The sequence below is a fragment of the Dermacentor silvarum genome, chromosome 8 (genome assembly GCF_013339745.2).
Source record: "Dermacentor silvarum isolate Dsil-2018 chromosome 8, BIME_Dsil_1.4, whole genome shotgun sequence".
In the NCBI taxonomy this organism is placed as follows: domain Eukaryota; kingdom Metazoa; phylum Arthropoda; class Arachnida; order Ixodida; family Ixodidae; genus Dermacentor; species Dermacentor silvarum.
This window is the reverse complement of record NC_051161.1, coordinates 169,635,959-169,657,318: the sequence shown is the minus strand read 5'-3', so window position 1 is coordinate 169,657,318 and position 21,360 is coordinate 169,635,959. Positions and strand designations below refer to the sequence as shown.

The 21,360-nt window shown below is 44.9% G+C and overlaps 1 protein-coding gene across 1 annotated transcript in view; it reads left to right on the top strand.

Annotated features, from left to right (window-relative positions):
- The window catches only part of LOC119461828 (leucine-rich alpha-2-glycoprotein), a 269,278-nt gene that overhangs the window by 187,247 nt on the left and 60,671 nt on the right, over nt 1–21,360 (top strand). The window lies entirely within an intron of this gene.

The following is a 21,360-nucleotide window of genomic DNA, read 5'->3' as shown; positions in this document are numbered from 1 at the left end:
AAATGACCATTAGAACACTGACGTTAACCACATTGAAAAAATAAATAACACTGCATACATATCGCGTACAAAAACCGTACATGAAACTAAGACAGTCAAATACAGATTAGCAATGTTTTTCACTTTGAAAATAGTCCATGATGTAGAGAGATGCAACAGGCCTTTCTCCTGCAGTCGACTCAAACATGCTGATGGCGACGATAATGTAATGTGTGGTGTAACCTGCAAAGCAAGTCACTTTACGGCAAGTTGACGCCAGCCACAGTCTTGCTGTCGTAAACATCGTCTGAATCATCAGGCTCGTTTAGCCAGCGCAGGTGGATACGCAGTCGCATGACGACAAAACGGCACATCAATTTTCGCATTACGCTTGAGTGGTCAGTGCACTGTCCATTTCCCTGTCGATTTCCCTCGTACTGGTCCTCTTCAAAGTGTTTCTAATTACAAGTAAAACAACAAAAGTGATTATTGACTTTTAAGTTGATATGAAAAGATGCCTTGTAAATAAAAAGACCCATTACAGTGCTTAAAAATAAATTTTCGCAGAAGTAATGCTCTATTACTTCGCTTCACACGTTTCGAAGAAATGCCCAGGCTACAACAGACACCATGTCAGAAAGCTCCGAAACATTTTGGTCCCTGATGCCCCTTAAATCTACTGCACCTGGGCATACCGTGCAGAGGCATTTAAAAACCGTCACAGTACCCACTACGATCGGGAATGAGCACGAATGACCATCGGCTTACGAGCCCCGAGTGACTCTACGGCAAAATAGAGTCACTGTAAAAATTTAGAGTATCGCATTTGTTTTCCGCGCGCCGCCGCCTGCCGCGGCCACCGGTGATTGGGGCGCTCGTGTCACGTGACCTTTTGCCGCCATATTTCTTCCAAGCCCTTTCAGTTGGCACGTCGAACCCGTAGCGTACGCACCGCGCACGGAGAGCACTTCGCCGTTTCGTTCAACGCTTGCGTTGCGCTTGCGAACACAGGCGTCAGAAATAACCCATGGTTGCTGCGCCTTCGGGTGTGGCAACCGAACGGAGTCCGGGAAGGCATTTTTCTGTATTCCGTGCGGGAAGGACGACGGTGAACGACGTTCTGCGTGGCTCCACAGAATTGGCCGCAAAAACTTCGTGCCCTCGAAGAACACACGCTTGTGCGAGGTAAGTTTCTTGAATAGCTAGTTTGCTGGACAGTTATTGCTTTCAAGTGACTGTACTTGCGTGTGATCGCTAAACTTTACCTGTCCAGTTCACGCTCATCGCTCTGGGTGCGGCTATTGAACACTATGTAGCTAGCACACGTGGTTTTGAGTGAGCTGTTCTGTTCGCGTGGCTCGCTTTGTTTCACGCTATTGAAAATCGCCCAGTACCTATCTTTCAAGTAAGGTCTCCGGTTCGCGCGGCCCGGTCTGCTTTGCGCTATTGTTTCCAGTAAACTGTTCGGTTCGCGCGGCTCGCTTTGTTTTGCGCTATTGAAAATCGCCCAGTACCTATGTTTCAAGTAAGCTCCTCTACTTAGTGCTGTTGAAAACATGGCAGTACGAACTTTCTAGCAAGCTCTCAACTGCTTCATTCGGTTTGCGCGCCGCGTTTGAAGAAAACGTACATACATGTCAAGCAAACTGCAGTGCTTGATTCGCGCGGCTCGATGGAAACAACAAACATGCATTTCAAGTGAGCGTGTTGTGCTACAGAGTAAAAGGAGGCGGTTCCCATGAATAACGTGTTCTAAACAAGCACCAGGTCTATACAGAAAATGTTGCTTCAAAATGTCTTCTATAGATTTCCTGACTCTGTTTTTTGAGACTACTTACACTTTAGATATGTTAAGCACTGTCACAGGGTAGGGTTATTAACATTCCTATTTTTCTTTGTTTTCTCCATGGACAAACTATAGGACCATTTCATTCCTGATGATGTTGAGAAACCAAGAGTCGAATTGGAAGACCGGTATGCTGTTGTCATGCTTGACGAAATAAATTGTTGTTGTGACTGTTGTGAAATAAATATGTTGCTTGCCTCCACATCTTACTTTGTGACTGCATGCTGTTCTGAAAATGCGAATTTCGCTGACAGCATGAAGCAATTCGGGGACAAATGGTATGGTGTCCCTTATACAGGGAGGCTGTAAAATAGTAATTTTTATTGCAAACCTGCTACAGCATGATTACGAATGCTCGTCAACTGGCACAGCACCTCTATAAACAGCCTCATACATCTTTTTATGCCGTGAGTGCAGTGACAAGAACATCATTTAAAAAATAGAAGTGCTCAATGTTACAATTCCGTTTCAGAAACGTAGTGTTTACCGTGTCTTCGCAACTTTTTTTTTTTTCGAAAACGCCTTTTTGTGTTAATGATCCGATTCACATAAAGGGTATACAATAAAAGGAGCATGATCGAAAATAAATATAGGAAAACCGCACCACTGTTTAGTACTGGCAATGTCAACACAATACTCCAGAACACAGTAACAGATTGGAAATAAGTGCACTAAAAGGTTTACATTATCAAAGGTAAAAAAAAAAAAACCATTCGTACACATTCTTTATAGCCGTATGCGGATACCTGCTTGAGTTTCGCGTGAATTAAAAGCTGTTAACCAGTCATTTACAACGTTACCTTGAGAGAGCTTATTTCACAAATCGATGAGAACATTACAAGCACGCATTCGCAAACACGCCAGTAGCCGCAAGACGCGACGTTTGCTTGCAGAGGCTGCTGGCGTTTTATCACTGATACGTGACAGGCAACTTTATAAATCTACATAAAAATTACTGCTCACACTTCGCTCCGATTATACAGATAAACAAGCGCAGCAGTAAGCTGTTTACATTTGCTTGCTTTTGTACTTCGAAAGGACACGAACGAGCACTATGAAGGCAACCTGAACACCCACTGCACATTCCATCGGCTGTCAAGCTGCGTTTTTAGCGCAAACACAACCTCAAGGCCCAGTTTTCATGTAAAAGACGTTTCAAGCGAATTCACTGGGCGCATACAAGTATGTTTGCAGCAGCTCTGCACATAGCACTTGACGCAAGACGAAGTCCAAAAGCGACACGTAGAGCATCGGAACCATCGACGCACATTTTATACGTTCCGTCGCTTACCGCGCAGTACGTTCATTTCCGTCAATATCTTGATGTCACTTGTGGCGTCCACTTGAAGAAAAACACAAAAATAATCCAGTTTCGCGAAACGGGACTCGAAATCTAGGGGGGAAATCTGTCAGTTAAGTCAACGCTACTCAATGCACGCTGGCACCGCTACAGCGCGTCGGCGGTCTGGAAGGAACATGGCCGCCGCCACCCAATGTTGCCGGCATGCCGCGTACCTTTGCGGTACTCTGTTTTTCCAGTGATTCTACGGTGATGATGATGATGATGATTTATTGGCATCCCCTTTGAAACGGGGCGGCGACCAATAGTCACCTAGCCTGCTTGATTTAATCAGGTATACTATACATGTTCTTTATCTAGCATTCTTGTATACCTCTCATTATTTTTATTTTTCAAAAATTTACCTTGTACCGCTGCCTATGATTTTAAAAGATCAGGTCGTATCCATCTTTTCCCTGCTTTTTTTCCACCAGTACTCTAATCGTCTCTTGCTGATCTCTACGGCTGATCTGTTTATGTTTCCTTCCACTTTAAACCCAAGCGCTTCTGGGAGTTGCACGTTACCTACGGTTCTCGCTGGGTGGATCCCGTCGCATTCCATTAGGATGTGCTGAGTGGTCTCTGGATCTTTACTGCAGCATACACATGTCTCATCTAGTTCCGAATATTTGTTCCGATATGTTTTCGTCCTTAGGCAACCGGCTCGAGCCTCAAATAGCAAGGCACTGTCCTTTGTGTTATCGTACAGATTTTCCCTTCTAATTTCTTTCTTCTCATTCTTATTGCTGCAACGCAAAACGCCGTGCAGCGCCAATGGTGGTAGGAATGTGAAACACTGAGACGGCCGCTCCGAGCCCCGCGGCAGCGACTGAACGTGTTTCAACGCGCGCGTGACGTTCAAAATGTCGCGTGTGTTGTTTTGCAGCTTTAACCCCATAAGCTGTATTGAAATTACTTTCGTGCGCCTATACTCGACAAAGGAGACAAGCTGTATGTGGCGGGCCACGTTTACGACGTGAAGGAGACCGACGGCGCCGACGTGAGGGCGCCGTCGGTCACTCTCAGCAAGGGAAACAAGTGTACGACCTTTCCTTGCAGGTATGGAGAACATGCATGCATTTTTATATCAGCAAGTGGTTTTGACGCATAAGCGGAAGCGCACACGCTACCACGACTTATTGGAAGAAAATCTGCGGTGCAAGTTAGACGAATACGAAGAACACACAAACAGGACGGGAGCTTGCGGCGCATTGCAACTAGCTCAAACCAAGATTATGCTACCGCGACGTTTTCTGAATGAGAACAGTCCCAAATCGACATTCGGTGATTACACGTCGTTTTTTCTACGTTGCCGGTGCGTGGTCACAGAAATGTCCAACTGCAGCTCTGCTATTTACAGTATTTCGTTCATTTCGTGGCCGACGTGCGCAGAAACGCATTTTTGCAAATCTATAAATGAAGCGTTTCTAGGTGTTGATTTTTCCTTTATTGGCTACTCCGCCGTTCACAAAGTGTTTGGAGTAGATTCTGCTCGTCTGCTTCGGCATCCACGAGCCGTCATTCTCGCCGAAGAAAAGAAAAGGAGCATGATTGCGAATACTACGCAGTTCATACTGACGACACAGTGCCCCATGCATGCGGCCGCAAGCAAGAGCGCACATGCAGTAACCGAATGACTTCTTCACGAGACGGTAAACGAGGCAAACACGCCACAAAGCGCTGACGAGAGAGAGCAGTCTCACGGCGGGCGCCACTTGGTGAAGGCATTTGAAGTTTAGATGTTACACGCATCATCACTACCCCCAAAATCAACGCAAACCGAGTTTACTTTCTTCGCTGAAAGTATAACAGAAAAACGCAATTTAACAGTTAATTACCAGATTGCAAGCATGCAAGCAAATCAACAAAGATTCGCATGCAGCCTACAAGGGCATTTGAGGCGCAAATTCGGGCGTAAGATATCGCGCTACGCAAGCTTGCTGTACAAAACGTGCTCCATACACTTCCAACCGCGCTAAACAGACAAATACAGTTGCAGAACCTCAAGCAGCTAGACCTGGCTAGACCTTAAAGCATATAGTTACATTGACACTAGGAAAACGCTGTTTTCACAATTACGTAACTCTTCGAACAGCAACAATCCATCTTTTTCGTCGTTCTTGCTCCCGCGGGCGGCCAGGAAATCGGTATACAATTTCACGCCAGGCTGGCCTTCGTGGCTGTGGCAGTTTTTTCCGCAGCAGTACCGGCACTTGTTCCTCTTCCTTTTCCGTACGCTTTCAGTCGATGGATTCGAATTAGTCGAGCTGAAGGATGACATTGTCTCAACGCCAGAAAAGACCGAACAGCACCATCGACGCCGCGCCTACGAATACCCCCGCGCGCTTTGGCCGTCTCATTATTGTTGGCGGCGCTGCGACAGATGGCGCAGCAATCGCAGCAAACTTCACTGTACGGAGCCTAAACGGGCCACTTCCCTGCAGTTCCTCGGGTAACCGATGGATAATTGTAGGTGTCGACCACTGGACGCGCTACGCCGAGACTGCCGCACTTCCGGCGGCTTGAGTATTTTGAGTTTTCTAGCGCAAAGACGCAGCGAACAAGCTATGGCTATGGGAGTAGGTATAGCCTGGTCACACGTGCATTTTCACGCGTATAGCCGTCCTTGACTTGTGAAACGCATTTCGCCCCGACGAGGACAACGCCATCTACGCTTAACGGGAATTAACAATTAATGATGTCTTCTCCGATCGGACGGGTCGTCTCAATGATGCGTTTTCGAAGACTGGTCCATTCAGTGGCGCGATGAGAGACCGTTGCTCCAAACGCCCACTGTACCTGTCGTACTTACTGTATTTACTGAGCTTACTTTACTTTTTACTTAATTTCTTCACAAGCACACGCACACGAGAGGGGGGGGGGGGGGTCCCATGTCTTTGATATACATATATAGAGTCTGCTTAAACTACCGATATTTATTTTTGATCACGTGACGTAGAGGAAAGCGGAAGCTTGCCCCCCCCCCCCCCCCCCCCCTCGAAAATAATTTCTGGCTACGCCCCTGTTCTTGGACATGGAGCACCACGCGAACTGCTCAGCGGCCGGGGGCGTGTGTTCCTGTCCGAAGCAATCCAAGCCCTTCTCGCTGCATGCAGCATCGTTCACCGCAAGTCTACCGCCTACCATCCGCAAACGAACGGCTTGACAGAGAGGTTCAACCGCACACTCGGTGACATGTTGACTATGTACGTTGCCTCGGATCACAGTAACTGGGACACTGTTTTGCCGTTCGTAACGTATGCCTATAATACGGCCACCCAAGCTACCACTGGCTTTTCGCCATTCTTTCTGCTATATGGCCGCGAGCCCTCGTGTACAATGGACACCCTGCTCCCATACCGACCCGACGCTTCTGAATGCACGCCAGTGTCTGAAGCCGCCACATACGTAGAGGACTGTAGGCAGCTCGCCCGTACGCCGCCCAAGGTCGCCAAAAGCTGCGACACGACAGTAACGTGCCTACACTACATTTTCCGACTGGTTCCCTTGTTTGGTTGTGGATCCCACCTTACAGCCCTGGCCTTTCGAGCAAACTTCTTGCACGCTATGATGGTTCCTACCGCGTCATCGACCGTACCTCGGCTGTCAACTACGTTGTCGAGCCTGTGACGCCATCACACGACCTTAGACATCGCGGACGTGACACGGCTCATGTCAGCCGACTTAAGCGATACTATGACCCCCTGATCCTACCTACGTCGCAGGTCGCCAGGATGGCTCATCATCTCTCCCGGGGGCCCTTGTAGTGAAGAAGAGGAAGAAGTGCTCTTGCGTCTGTCGCTGTGCGCGCCGTCAGCGTTCGTGGACTGCCTCTATTGCGTGAGACGTAATTGTCTAATAAATCGTCATATCACAAGGGGAATGTTGAAAACCGAGCCTTTCTAAATTTTGATCGGGCCCCATGTCGCAGAAAATACGGTGTCAGCGTCAGCGGCGTCCAAAACGCTATCGCGTTCCACTCTTAAAAGCGAAGCATAAGCGTACAGAGACAATGAATGAAAGCGTATAGAGTTAAGAATAAGCGTATAGAGATAATATAAGCGTATAGAGATAATGAATTAAACCGTAACTAGGCTGACCTCAGAAGCAGCAATTGAAGTGGGAGGTAAAGCACCAAGGCAACCAGAAGGTAAGCTCTCCAAAGTAACAAAGGACCTAATAAAGAAACGACAAAGCATGAAAGTGTAAAACGCAAGGTATCGCTGAACTGTCAAAACTGATCAACTAGAAGAAAGTAAGGGATATTTGAATTACAACGTGGAAAAGATTGATCAAGCCGTAAAATATGGACGCAGCATGAAATCAGTGAGAAGAAAACTTGGCATAGGCTAAGGGAAGATGTATGCACTGAAAGATAAGCAGGGTAATATCATCAGCAATTTCGATGACAGTAAAAGCAGCGGAGGAATTCTATACTTACTGACCTGTACAGTTCCCCGAACAGCCAAGTTACTTTACTTTGAAGTAGTGATGAACAGGATACAGAGGCTCCTTCTATAACTAGCGATGAAGTTAGAACGGTCTTGAAAGACATGACCAGGGGAAAAGTTGCTGGAGAAGATGGAATTACAGTCGATTTAATCAAGGATGGAGGAGATATCATACTTGAAAAGCTTGCGGCCCTTTATACGCAATGCCTCACGACTTCAAGTGTACCAGGAAGCTGGAAGAACGCCAGCATTATACTTATCCAAAATAAGGGAGGCGTTAAAGAATTGAAGAATTATAGACCCATTAGCTTGCTTTAAGTATTGTATAAAATATTCACGCAGATAATTTCCAATAGAATCGGGGCAACACTTGACTCCTGTGAACCACGAGAACAGGCTGGCTTCAGGAAGGGATATTCTACGATGGATCATACAAGGTAAATACACCTGGTAGCGAAGCTTCCATAGAAGCCCATACGTTCAAAACATGGTTGCTTATCGGCGGTTCATGGGGCTTAGCGCCATCTGTGTGACGAGGGAACACTTCCGGTGGAAGAAAAAATAATTTGACGTCATCCGTTAAAAACAAAAGTGACGTCATTTTCTTCTCATAGGTGCGAAATTTGTTTCCTGCCATTTGAGCTCTATATTCAAATGCCCCGCGATTCGACTTGATGGGCGTTCTAAGCTTTCAGCGCGGAAAGCGATGCAGGAAAAGGTCAGCCGTACGGATGTCGAAATCGCATCGCTGCACAGAACATATATTCCTTGGAGGTCACAAACGCTTTGGGCGTAGATTGCGTAGAGTGCTCGTCCTTTCGTCCGACGCCAAGCCCATCGGCCAACGCACGAAAACAACTAAAGTAAACAAGTATCTGACGGTCGCAACTCACTACTTATGACTGCACAGGTTAAGAAGCAATAAAACTACCCGCGTCACCTAATTCAGACAAGCGTCGACATGCAAAACAACACAACATGTGAGGGGGGGGGGGGGGGGGCGTGTATATTGTAACAGGTGAACTTTACGAGCGCGCCTTTCCACGCACTCCAAGAGCGGCATTGCATTGCAAGTGATAGCGGCGTCAACGCCCGCCGCCATCGATGGGCGCTCTCACGGTGGGCGCTGAAAAAAAGGTATTTATTGATAATGATCAAATAAAATAGAGTTGTATCTTCTTTTCTCGCCATGCGTTTATAAAATGGATTAGGAATTTTATTTTCGTTGAATGAATCTAACTGCGTCTCGCTTTAATTAAAAACGCTTTTTCTTTCCCAGTGTTAATTCCCTCCAAACATAGTCGCGCTTCAATCGCTGCTCCCATAACCCCCCTTGCTGATGTCGGTGACAATTGGTTCTGAACCGCTTTTCGCCCGAAGCTTCGTGACCTATGTGGATTGACCTTGGATCATATTCATGTCATCAATCAGATAATCGACAAATTTGCGGAGTACAATAAACCTCTCAAAATGATTTCATAGATTATGAAAGGCATTTGATTCAGTAAAGATACCAGCAGTCACAGAGGCATTGCGTAATCAAGGAGTACAAGAGGCATACGTGAATATCTTAGCAAACATCTACAAGGATTCCACAGCTACCTTGATTCTCCACAAGAAAAGTAGAGAGTTACCTATCAAGAAAGGGGTCAGGCAAGGAGACACAATCTCTCCAATGCTATTCACTGCATGCTTAGAAGAAGTATTCAAGCTCTTAGACTGGGAAGGCTTAGAAGTGAGGATCAACCGCGAATATCTCAGCAACCTTCGGTTTGCAGATGACATTGTCCTATTCAGCAACAATGGGGACGAATTACACAAAATGATTGAGGACCTTAACCGAGAAAGTGTAAGAGTGGGGTTGGAGATTAATATGCAGAAGACAAAGATAATGTTCAATAGCCTGGCAAGGGAACAAGGATTCAGGATCGCCAGTCAGCCTCTAGAATCTGTAAAGGAGTACGTTTATCTAGGTCAATTACTCACAAGGAACTGGCAGGCATTTACTCACAAGCATACGGCAGGCATTGCCAAATCCTGACTGGGAGCTTACCACTGTCGTTGAAAAGAAAAGTCTACAATCATTGCATCCTACCGGTGCTAACATATGGGGCTGAAACTTGCAGGTTAACGAAGAAGCTCGAGAACAAGTTAAGGACCGCACAAAGAGCGATGGAACGAAAAATGTTAGGCCTAACGTTAGGAGACAGGAAGAGAGTGGTGTGGATCAGAGAACAAATGAGGATAGCCGATATTCTAGTTGACATTAAGCGTAAAAAATGGAGCTGGGCAGGCAATGTAATACGTAGGATTCAGTGGCGCAGCCAGAAATTTTGTTCGGGGGGGGGGCTCACGTTGCAGCGAGGCCTGCTCCTGATAGAATTTGTCGAGGGATCAAATACATGAATAATAACTGCATTGCCAATGTCATTGTATATTAGATGCTGCAAACGAATTATTGCACGCTACGTAATGTTAAGTGACATATGTATTTTTTCATAAAATAGCATATTCGCATCTCCCATAAATAGTGGCAGATATAACTGATATCAATTCTTCCGCGTTTTTTTTGCCTATTTAATAAGTAAAGAAAATATCACACAAACTTTAGAACTATATGAGTTCGAAACCAGCAAATCAGTGCGTGCAGCTCATATAAAAAAAACGTAAAGGCCATGAAAAGAACAAGTTGAGGACAAATATTTTGATGAATGTTTGTCATTCAAGAACTTTGTTTACATTTTTGTACATATGCAAAGGCCAGGGAACAACCTTAATGACGCTGTCCTTCGTTGCAATAGATTGCGCAGGAGCTGCTGCTACTGGTCGTGTATTGTAATTGCACCGATATTACAGTCGCAACAGTTAGTACATATAAAAAGCAGGAGTTCCGCAAAAAATACATTATAAATGCGAAGATAGAACTTGATAAAGTGCAAAAAAGTGCCACTGGAAACAGTTCAATGCTTGTATACACAACACCTCGCAACAAGATATTTAAATATACGAGTAAGTCTCCAGTAAATATACGTATTTAAGCAAACGTCACTGTACATAATGCGTCAAACAAGACAAATAATCATGTTGCGCAGTCACAGATACTAAACTTTACGCATAAAAAGACAGACGATCCAGGCACGAACAAAACTATGATCGCAGAAATCGTGATATGTACTTGGGCCATGCGGCGGTCGCGACCGCACCATATGGGTAGAAAAAAAGCGGAATAATGCCGAGATCAGTACGAAAATGTGTAATTTAACAGCCTGCAGAGCGGCAACAAATATTCTGCATCCAAAATTAAAGAATGGTATTGTTTCGGTTCAAAAAACAAGTAAAAGCAGGTAGCTAAAAAGGAAAGAAAAGGCCAAACGAGAGCCACAGATGATGCGGCAAGTTGAACTACCCAATATCCGAGTGTGTTTGTTGGGGAACGCCGCGTGGGCTTGGCTTTCAATGAGCAAGGTTGGTCAAAATTGGTTATTGATGTCCTCGTAATTTTCGTTTTCACACGATAATTTTGATCATGATGCTGTTTGAATAAATGGCGAAAATTTCTGCGGTTTTAAAAGCTAATGAACACTCATACGTTTTTATGATTACGAGTTTATGGACCTGATGGAACAGAGATTTTTACTTGCATTGTTTTTTGCTGCTTCGCTATCTAAAGGACAAACTTCTCTCGGCGGGGAAGTTGAGCGAAGCGGTCAATGACTTCGGACACGTTGACGCCGACCACTCTGTGGCTGTCCACAGCCTAACCATGCGTTCCTGGGACATTGTAGAGCGCCAGTATTTTTTTTTTTAGTAATCTTATGTTAAAAATATTCTCTCTGCGCTGGTAGCGGTCACTGGAAGGGTGACTATAGAATCTGCAGCAGTTGGTGCACATTTACATAGAACCTGCAGTCGCAATGTAAGAGGGCATCTATTCCGGTTCTCAAACCTAAAAACACTCCTTCGATATCGTTGGCATCTTTGTTTAGGGACCTTGAACAAACAGTAAGCTCTTCGATTCCGGCAATGTCCGCCGTTTCGTCAGCAAATATAGAGAAGCAGCCTGCAGCGTTTACTTTGGAATCTAGGCTTTCTTTTATAATTTCACCACAAATTTCTATAATTTGGTATTGTACATCTTGGCTTAAATACGAGGCATTACTGGAGCAACATTCCAAATGATTCTTCAGATATGTATCTCCACAATCAGCTTGGATGCGAAGAAGCGCTCTGAAAATACCAGTATTTTCAGAGGGGGCTTTCCTTAAATCTATAGGACCACTGTCCTTATGGCTACGGAGAGCCAGACCTTGTCGCATGCAAAAAAGAAGAGCCGTTAACTTTCTTCTGTTTTCTCTTATTTTACTTTGCCTGCCCTGGTCCAGCTGATTGATCACATAGGGCACGCTTCCTGAAAATGGTAGGAGAAAATTGTCATCTGCAAGCTGACAGTCACGGTGATATTTAGTATTTTCGTGTGTGTGGAAGATTACGAGCGCGTGCTTACATTTCTGCAACGGCTTGGACACGAGGTCTCCAGTGCGCGCATGTTGGCCCAAGTATATAAGAACATTAAACCCATAAAGTTCCAGAATTGAAAATCTAAAGCACGCCTTTGGAATTGTCAGTGCACTAGTCGCGTCAAAAGTTCATGATCAAGTAAAAAACAGCGCCAGAATATGCAAAGGACCAAACGACGAGTAACAGGTCAGACACTCGTCGTTTGGCCCTGTGCATATTCTGGCGCTGTTTTTTACTTGATCATGAAGAACCAACTAGGCCAAAAATACGTCCTTAAAAGTTTGACTTTATACCCATAAGGTGTCGGGATTAAAATCCATGCGCGCCGTAGATTCCGCGGCCGCTGTGAGATGCCGCAACGCGCCCGATCGCTACCGAAAAGCACTTGAAAGTTTGTGCTCGGATTGGGCTTCTTGCGTTACGTGACTCCAGGTGCAAGGGTGGTGCCACGAAATCCAGCCCGAGTTCGCAATGTTCGTGCCGAAATGTCTTTTCGAGCGTGAAAAAAAGCATTGTAGACAAAATACAGAATGAGTGCCGGCGCCGGTTGTTGTGGTCGGCGGTGCATGCCTGCACGAAAAAATTTCGGGGGGGGGGGGCGGGGGGGGGAGCTGAAGCGCCATCAGCCCCCCCCCCCCCCCCCCCCCCCGTGGCCACGCCCGTGGTAGGATGGATGGATAACCAGTGGATCATTGGAGTTACAGAATGGATACCAAGAGAAGGGAAGCGCAGTCTAAGATGGCAGAAAACTAGGTCGAGTGATGAAGTTAGGAAATTTGCAGGCACAAGACGGCGGCAGCTAGCGCAAGACAGGGGGTAATTGGAGATCGCAGGGCGAGGCCTTCGTCCTGCGGTGGACATAGCTAAAGGCGGATGATGATGATGATGATGATGACGATGACACGAACGCTGAGGCAGACGCAAGTGGATCACAGACTATGATTGCGCGCTGCAACACGGTAGAAAATGACAGTTTCGCCCTCAGCGCGCGCGAATGCACGACATGGGAACAAGCCGACAAAACGAAAGTCCATCTCTCCTACGGTACGAAGTAAAACACCATCACGCGGACATTCGGTTTGTAGGTTTTATTATTTCTCTTAACGTTAATTTGTCTATTGAAGCAACAGAAAAAACAAATAACAAATGTTGCTTCGAATAAGTCACGTGTCACATTACGGCGATGTATACAGCACACTTGCGCGATTGACGTCACACTCCGGAAACTCTTTCGGCGGTGCGTAGCGATATATTGACCCTTTTCGCGGAGATTACGTGGGCGCTGCCATGTTTGATTACGTGGTGAAGCGTCCATTGCTTGCCTCAGCTGCCTCCGTGTTTACAGTGGGTGTACATGACGCCCGATGCGGCTCAAGAAACCTCTGTTCCGGGAGATATCGCGGACGCTGACTGGGTGGTTGGCACGAAGCATTGGCGACAGCTTTAGAGGACACGTAAAAGCGCTTTCGAAGCTCATTAAGCTACGTCCAAACCGCGCGACCAGCGTATATGGTGCTTGCTCTAAAAGCGGGGCTAAATATGTATTCCGAGCTATCCAAGCTTTCTGCTTATGAATTGAATCAGGATCGGTGTGTTTTGTTCTTCGTTCTTTATTTGGCAAATACATTGAAGCAGTTATTTGTTACGTTTCTGAATCAGTAAAGTTTGTCGGTGCGGTCACTACCTGATTATTTTCTGCCTAATCACTCACAGGTGTGCTCAGTTGCAATAGATTTAGTCGTGCTGCACGCAAGGCTTGGAACGTTGCTGTTCTGTAGCTTGTAATAGCTTGTAGCAAACATGTATTATCGCTAGTAACTCGCTTACTCCTGTGGACCGTCACTAAACATTCAGCTTCGACCATCTGTGTGCTGTCGGTGTAGTCGCTTGTCACCCATGCTTTGGCGCACTGATTCAAGTGTGCGCCCATTCACATATTCTTAATACGTTGGCGATATAGTGTGCGTAAGCTTGCGGGTGCGAGTTGGGGTCGATGTGTGTAGAAAACGTGCGCGAAACTTACTATGCCAGGAAGCGACGCTACTCCCTTTGTCTGTTTAACGAGTGGTACTCACTCTTGCCGACGCTGCAGGGTTCAAGTCATTTCTCTACAGGTTAGCGATACAACACTGGCGGATAAGTGATTTTTTTTATCCCCAAGCAATGTCGTACATCGCGAATGGTGGCAACAGAGGCTGTTCGTATGTCCGTGAACTTGATCACACATACACATTCCATTCTTTAATATGCCAGTCGCTATTTTTGCAGCCGACTACTGCACACGTCTTCAATCCACCGCTCCAAATTTTGCACTATGAATTGAGCACAGTGCGTGATCGAAAACATGGTTGCATTTCCGAGAGCTCATCGCACAGAAACAGGGCAGAAGCGGTAATGGTTTCGTATTCGTGCGCTTTCACTGAGGCAACGTATGGCGCGCCGCCGAAAGCGCCATCTCGTTTCTCGAGAACAAATTGCTCCGCGAAAAGGGTCAATATACTGAGCAGACACGATCGTTAGCACGCATTGTGTGCACTGTGCGTGTCAGTCAAATATGGTCAAACCTGGTGAGGGGCCCTTTAACAAACCGTCGTTTCATGTAGGGAAGCACAAAAGTAGCTGGAACGCCAATGCACTTCTCCGCACAGTTCGGGAAACTGGTGTCATCCTGAGAATTTGTTCCAAGCGTATGCGCCTTGCGAAGTCCCCAGATATAATTGGTAAATTGCACTGTGTGCCATACGGTAATTAATTGAAAGATTAATTAGTGAATTATTTGATTATGCATTTTGATTGTTTGCGCAAGTAATGTCCGCCTCTTCGAGTAGACCAGCTCATGGCCTACAATTTTGCTGTCTGCCACAGGCAATTTAACAAAAAATTTTTGAAAGTGTTCGCTGAAACACCCGTTATATAGTGCGGTTTCTGGCTGGTATGTTGAAACAAATCTGTTTTCTACCGTGCACTTACGGAAATATGAACACATCATATATATATATATATATATATATATATATATATATATATATATATATATAAAGAGAGAGTCAGATGGTTTGTGGTTTGCGCCGTCTTAAAGCATGTATGAAAGCCGCTGTGATTTTATCGGAACCGTCCACATTTGCCTGCGCAAAGTGCGACATCGGTCGTTATTTGGTGAACGGAAGTGTTCACTTTACTGACATAATCGTAAAAAAAGTTTTCAGCATAAAATTAGGCATCTAAGAGAAAGGAGGAGAGAAAGAGAGAAGGCTGGTTGGCTACCCTACTCTGGGGGACGGGAAAGAGGGAATAGAGAGATGAGATGGAGAGAGGAAGGACACGGTGAGCTCGCGCACGCACGCGGATGTGAGTATACATAATCCTTTTGGCCTCAATCATTGAGGCAGGTGATGAGTGCGTAAGTGTTGAATCAATATCATTATCGCGCAAAGAACTGCTTTACCTGAACGCGAATGCGCACTGAAAAACTGATATAAAATAGCGGCGTTTTTTCTGATTGTTGGAAGTGGCGCCCTATTCTCTTCGTCCGTTGTCGTTGTTGCGCCTTCACTTCAGAAGGTTTGGGCATGTTGGTAAAATTCGTCATTATACAGAATACATAGCGCAGTAAGTACAAAGGACAGACCGGTCGAGACACATGCGCGCCAACACAAACGCACATTTCGCTGTATTATGCGTATTTTTCTACACGAAATTTCAATCGAATCATTGTTCCCGTCACGAAATGCAAACAGCGTGAATATACTTCTTGAAACGAAGTTACGGCTGCCGTAGTTCCTCCAGCGTGGCGTTGAATCACCGGCGTGACGTCACGGCAGCATGCAGCTGAGGTGGTGTGGCGCTGGTTCGAAGCAACTTTCCTCTTTGCCGGTAAAACGGCGTATAAACCATGCACTTTTATATCGATGTAAATGTTCTATTATCCTTCCGGGTTGATAGGTCTTATTCATATTCGTTTAAGCGGCCCGTCTTCTCGGTATTGAAATTATTCTAGTAGTTGCCCAAGCTGTGTCTGGTTTGCGAGAGTGTTTCCGGCTTTCTCCTTCGTCGAGTAACACTGCTGGCAGCAGCGGGGCTGTACACTCTTCGCCACGAGAGGGCGCCATCAGGCGTCTCGCAAATGGCGTGTTCGCTCTCCCCTGCTAATTTATGCGTGGCACGGCCGGCTGTCGGGTTGCAGGTGGCGGCCGTATTTTTAGCGCATTCTCTGTCGATCGATTCCCGCATTTTCTTGCCTATGCGGGCTACACGGCTATCGCGTGGCTAGCCACTCGTTTGTGGTGATCAGTGGCTACGTAATCTGTTGCAGTTGGACCGCCATGGGAACACGCGTGATGTGCGAACAGGTGCACCTGGCCCACCCGGCCAACAAATGCTCGGTGTGAGACGTAAAACGAAGCAGAATCTTTGCCCGATTAGAGTACTCGCTAGTTGGTAACGTGTTGTCATTTTTGTGCAGTGCAAAAAATGCCAAGTGAAAAAAAAAAAAAAAAAGCGGCAAGTCGTATTGCCTTCGGTCCTTATTGCCAGTGTTTTGTGTTGCAAAACCTCTAGCTATGGGCAACCAACGAGCTCAGGCAGACACAATTCTTGAGAAAAGATGGTCCCCAAAGAGCGGTTCTCCTATTCTCGTATCGTGCCTATATTGCGCTATACCGCTATTTTTGCTGTCTACGTACTTTTTCGTCCGAATCAATAGAAATTTGGAACCTTGGTGAAGCAACGCGCACTTTTGTCCTTCTAATTTCGAAGATGTCACGCGTAAGCGTGGCCTGGTTACTGTTTGGGGCTATTGTGCCGTCATCCGATTCATGGTTATAGAACAGCCTGAACCTCTTCAGATGCTCCTTCCCGCATGTGTAAGCTGTTCGTTCCCAATGCATTTTCAGTGCCGATAAAAAGTGTGAAAGCCGCACTGAACCTGATTATGTTCAAACTCATGGCGTTGCAGCCTTGAAACTTTGCGGCTCAACAGCTCTGGTAGACCGCAGTGGAAGAACTGTTGTCTATAGATAGTTTGCATATACGTCATCACGGACGCCATCTTTGGGTACTCGAGAAGGGGCGTAAGCAAGAAACACGACAGCACGACGTTGCGTCGAACGTCAAAGCGATAAACCGGTGAAAAACTGACGTCATTGTAGCCGCCATGTTTAAGTACAAGAGCGGTGAGAGCTGCCTCCGTGACGTCATCAGGTGTGCTCACTAGTAGAGACCGCAAAATGCTCAGCAGCTGTCCGGATGCGCCGGCGACGTGGTGCGCCTGCTTGCCAGAGGTGTATACCCGAAGAGCATGTTTGTTTATTTATTTATTTATTTATTTATTTATTTATTTATTTATTTATTTGTTTATTTATTTATTTATTTATTTATTTATTTATTTATTTATTTGTACATACTGCAGCCCATTGGGCTATCGCAGGAGTGGGAGTGTACATTAGATACAACATCAGAACATTCGTCTGCACAACTCAATTTCAACACCTTGAAAATCAGCATTGTTTCAAAATCAAACATACAACAAGTAATAATAAATACAGCATGAATCAACCTAAGTGATATAAAAATTCCTCTAAAGGTAACGACCTAGTTTCACCTGGCACTAAGTTCCATTTTTCAATTGTACAAGGAAAGAAACTGTACTTAAATAAGTTAGTGCGCGGTTGAAATGGCGCAAGGTTAAGTTTGTGGCTATTCCTTGTAGATTTCAATTTAGCAGGAGACAGATAGTTGTTCGTTAATGAGTAGCGTGGGGTGTTAATGAGAATATGCAACAATTTAAGACATTCACGATCGCGCCGCTCGGACAGAGGTTGTAGACCTTGTGCAACAAGGTGAGATGAGAAGTTCCAGTAATAACGGCGGTATATATGAAACGGATTGCTTTCTTTTGAACTGATTCGAGAGGGTTAATGCCACATACCTTATAAGGGTTCGAGATGGGGCAGCCGTATTCGAGAATGGGTCGGATGAGCGATTTATATGTTAGCAGCTTTGTTTCACGTGGAGCTTTTTGCAATGTGCGATTTAAATAACCTATTTTCTTTGATGCTTTATTGCATATGTATTCAATATGCCTTGACCACGACATGTTAGGTGTGAAAATGAGGCCAAGGTACTTATATTCGGACACCCGTGCAAGGCATGAACCATTAAACGAATAATTAAACAAAGAAATAGAGGTGCGCTTACTGAAGGATAAAGTGACTGTTTTTAAAAAAGTTTATATTCATTTGCCATTTGTCGCACCACCTGAAAAATTGGGCAAATGAATCGTTAAGTGATATGTGATCAGCATTCATATTAATTACGTTATAAAGCACGCAGTCGTCAGCATAAAGGCCTATTTTTGCGGATACACAGTTTGGCAAATCATTTGTATACAATAAGAACAAAAGTGGCACCAGGACTGAGCCCTGGGGAACTCCGGATGACACATTTACTATAGACGAGTTTGAGGAATTAAACGAGACATACTGGGAACAGTTATGTAAAAAGCTAGCGATCCAGTCAACTAAGGATGAGTTATTAAGTATAGCGCGAAGTTTATGGAGAAGTTTTGAATGTGTAACAGAGTCGAATGCCTTGGGAAAATCTATTAAAATGGCATCAATTTGATTTCCACTGTCCAGAGCGTGTGAAATGTCATGCGAAAATTCTACGAGCTGAGTTATAGTACTAAGTCCGCGACGAAAACCATGCTGGGCATCACTCAAAATTTTATTATTTTCAAGAAACTCCATAATATGCCTAAATATTATATGTTCAAGAAGTTTACATCATTGAGACGTTAATGAGATCGGACGATAGTTTAATGGTGACTGTTTGTTGCCGGATTTATGCATTGGAAGAATTTTTGACAATTTCCAAGCCAAAGGAACTGTCGAGGTAGATAAAGACTTTTGAAAAATTAGTCAAATACCGGCTAGTCCAAGCACAATATCTATCAAGAAAAGCGTTGTTAATGCCATCAGGGCCACAAGATTTTTTATGTTTTAAGTGCAGAATTAGATTCAAAACACCTTCGAGAGACACGATAATATCGCCAATTGAATAATGTGAGTCATGAATGAATGCAGGTATGTCGAAGTTATCAGTTGTGAAAACGGATTGAAAATATTTGTTGAATGCGGTAGCGATAATTAAAGGGTCACTGGAAGGTACATTATTTATAACAACTGTATTTGTGGAAGCTGACCTGGGTAGAATTGAAGCTCAAAATTTCCGAGGGTTACTCTTCATTAGATCATGCAATGTAACGCCGAAGTAGAAGTCTTTTGATGAATTAATTTTGAGGCGAAGTTCCTCCTTGGCGACATTAAATTCGGCAATTTTAAGGGGGTCGCCTTTTCGTTTTAAGCGCCTTAACCTAGCAACACGACGCGACAAGTGAAGTATGTCATGTGAAATCCAAGGCAGATGAGGATTATTCTTTTTTGTCTTCAGAGGGACGAAGCGCTGGATGCAGCTTGTCACAATCGTTTGAAAAGAGGCCACCAAGAAGTTCACATCATTAAATTCGCTGAGCCGTTCGAAATCATCAAAACAATCGCATAAGAGATCGATAATAGACGCGTCGTCGGCGCGTGAAAAATCAGGGAAAGTAAAATAAACAAAACGATTGTTACCAACTGGAACAGAAACGGATACAGAACGGCCTTGTGGTCTGAAATACCATCTGTAACTTCGCATGTAACAAAAACTAAATCCAAAACTGCAGCACCCCTTGTGTTAGCGTCAACGACTTGTTTTAAACCAAAACATAATGAAAAATCTAACAGCGCTTTGCTTATTTCCACATCATAGCCGGTGAGCGATAAAGATGGCCACAAAGTACCGGGGGCATTGAAATCTCCAAGACAGATCACGCGTGAACCAGACAAGATACGCTCGTGCATGAATGTCGTTAAAGCGAGCAGCTAATCTATGTTCGATGACGGCGGTCGGTAGATAATGCCAAATACTATAGAAATGTTTCCGAAAAAGACCTTACACCAAACTGATTCCGTATCAGATGGGTTGGGGAGTATTGAAAATTTAAAGTCAGACCGCAAAAATAATGCGACGCCACCTCCTCTTCTATGACGTCTATCAGTTCTAACAACTGTAAAACCTGGAGGAGTTATTTCACTATCGAATATGTCACCATGCAACCATGTTTCCGTTACCCCAGCAATATGTGGTGAATGGGCGGAAATCAGCGAAAGAAAATTTGGAAACTTGTTAATCAAACTTCTGGCATTAACATTTAAAACGCGTAGTGGTTCTTGTGGTTGACTACGTACTATGGCGTCAGGGATTAACAGTGGTGACTTTTGTTGGGCGAGGAGGAACCTTAGTGAGGGTGTTAGTATCATCATGCCAGTTGTACCTAACTTTATCGATAAATGCATGATAAAAGCTTAAGTGAACAATGGAGCCATTATCACGAAAGGGCTCAGATGCTTCCCATATCTTTTTTCTGATTGATCGTATGCGCTTTGAAAAATCTTCAGAAATATGAAAGTCGGAACCTTTAAGTTTGTGACCATTTTTGAGGACGTTTGTTTTCTCGCGATAGTCGAGCAATTTCATGATAATGGGGCGTGGGCGGTCAGCATGCCTACAACCAATTCTGTGGCGCCTCTCAACACTCGGGCATTCGATTTCAAGTTGTTCTTCGAACCACGTGGAAATGTTAGATAGCAGAAGATCGTGAGTTTCATCAGGTGACTCAGTGAAGCCATGGTGGTGGTAAAACTTTATTTTTTGGTAAAACTTTATTTCAGTCAAGCCATGCAGCAACAAGTTATTACGGCGAGATCAGTTTTCTAGATCATCATTACGCAAAGCAAGTTGGTCAATTTTGATTTGTAGCTGCTGAATTTCATTATTCACTTTACCATTGTTTACGATGGAAGGAAGTGTGGCTGGAAGTGATTCTAATGCGGCGACACGTGTCTCTAAGGCCTTGATTTAACAGCCTGATGAAAGTCCTTGCTATTTCTTGTGATATACGTTGCTGACCCTTAATTAATTCGGCAAGCATTTGAGCCACAGAAGACAAGTCAACATCCTTGGCATCTGTGGTACCCGTTTCATCGGTAGTGGATGAGCTTCGCAAACGAATATCAGTCACCGGGCATTCTTTAGTCTTATTGGCTTAGGAGGCCCCGGATTCAGCTCCACATCACCACTCAAGAGGAGACTGCTGACGCAGTAAATTAGGTCAGAGCACAGGGATA